Source organism: Pteropus medius, unplaced genomic scaffold (assembly GCF_902729225.1).
Source record: "Pteropus medius unplaced genomic scaffold, Ma_sr-lr_union100, whole genome shotgun sequence".
Lineage (NCBI taxonomy): Eukaryota > Metazoa > Chordata > Mammalia > Chiroptera > Pteropodidae > Pteropus > Pteropus medius.
Window position 1 is genome coordinate 4,201,538 of NW_024348304.1, and position 1,893 is coordinate 4,203,430.

General features: G+C 41.5%; 1 pseudogene; it reads left to right on the forward strand.

The window, feature by feature from the left end:
• Positions 1-291: 291 nt before the first annotated feature.
• On the forward strand, positions 292-410 carry LOC120616309 (uncharacterized; annotated as a pseudogene).
• Positions 411-1,893: the final 1,483 nt, after the last annotated feature.

The following is a 1,893-nucleotide window of genomic DNA, read 5'->3' on the forward strand; positions in this document are numbered from 1 at the left end:
CCATGGTTACGTTTGAATGGCATGGCTCCTCAGTCCTTGAAGATGACATTCCTGGGTAGTTAAACTGGCAAGAGGCATTTGAGAAGATTCATGTTTCAAACGAGTAAAGAAAGAATTTAAAATTACAAGTTTTCTATGGTAAAGGGAGTCAGGGCCTGGCTGGAGTCAGGAAGAAGCTCATTTAGAGTTCATTCAGACTGAGGGCAACTCCAAGGCCATCGTGGCCAGTTCCTGTTGCTGCTTTAATTATGATCCTTTTTGTCCATTGAAAGTTTAAACCTTCTCCACCTGGTCTATGGCCATGCCATCCTGAACAAGCCCGAGCCTGTCTAATCTCGGAAGCTAAGCAGGGTCGGGCCTGGCTAGTACTTGGATGGGAGACCACCTAGGAAGACCAGGTGCCGCAGGCATAAAAAATACAAAATAAGGGATTGTAAGCTGACAAGGTCTTTGCAGTCTGTGAAGTCAACCAAGGGTTGCCTCGGCTAAACAAACAAACAAACAAACAAACAAAACCTTCTCTACCTGGTTAGTGAATGCACAAAAACAGATTTTAAAAATATCCCTGGGATGCTATCAAATTAATTAAGATAATATTTTTTTCAGCAAGCCCAGAAATGTCTAAATTTAGCCTAAAACACTTATCTTTGCTCTAATTTCCCAAAATATGACATAGGCATGAGATTCAATGGCAAACAGAAAACAACGTGTCACAAATCTGGGACAAACAAACATCCCAGTGAAGAAAACTGATAAAGCAGATGAGGTGCTGCAGAGAGGCCCCGTTTCCTAAACAGTTAAACCTACACAGAACCTCATCAGGCAGACTACGCAACCTGAGCACCACTCTGCCCTTTTCAGCTAAATCTCATTTACCTTTGTTAAAAATAAATAAATAAATAAATAAATAAATAAGTAGTTTAACATTTTACCACCTATTGGTCACCACGGCGGGGGGAGTATAAGTTATAGAGAAAGGGTGGCCTTTTTAAAACTTCTGCTATAATAAGAGAGGAAGTGAAGACAAACCCATGTGTCTGGCTTTTTAATACTCAGTGCTCCCAAGAATAAAAACACTCTTCGGCATTTCACCTTCTTGGGGGAGGGTATCAGACAGAAGGGGGACGGGTAGAGGGCAGGAAGAAGGAAACACCTCGTCTTTGAAAGGCGTGCCCCGCTTAGCCCTCATTACTTCTCTTCTTCACCCCATTGCACTCGGGCCCACTGGCGGTCGGTAGGCCAATGTTTAACTAAAGAAGACATGGGTATCTCTGCTTGTGCCTCAGAAAGGACTGGCCTTGCTTCTAGGCCCTCAGCACCTTGCCTGAGTCTCTTCAGTATCACAACTCATTAGTTTGTCATCTTCCATTATTCTTTCTCTCAAATGTTCTCATGTAGAATTCCCAAGTTCTCTATTTTGTTAAGACTGAAATAACTGCTCAAATGACCACTTTGTGAACAGTTCTTATCCCTCCTAAGATTACCAGTAGTGCTTAAGGGCTTATGTTTCTCCTCTGCTACCTGATAATGCTTTCATGTTCCTACTAAATGATTAAGCTCTTTTCTTAAAGTAATCACAATTAATGACCCGAAAGTTTGAAGAGGATCACTCTCCCGGAAGACACAGACGATGGTATAAAAGTAAAAACTGCCGATGGAAATCCAAGCGTCCTTTATTAAAAGATGACTCGCTTCTTGCTGTCAGTGAAGTACGATGGAGCAAACCATTTTCCTAAACTAGTCAGACATAAAGACTTAGTCCCAACATCGGATCCCTTTATTGGGTTAAAACATACGAGGCAATTAGATGGACGAGAGATGGAACATGTAAATGAAAAATAAAACTGGCAGAGATCTGGTCAAACTAATATCTAACTAAAAGATTAGGAAGTT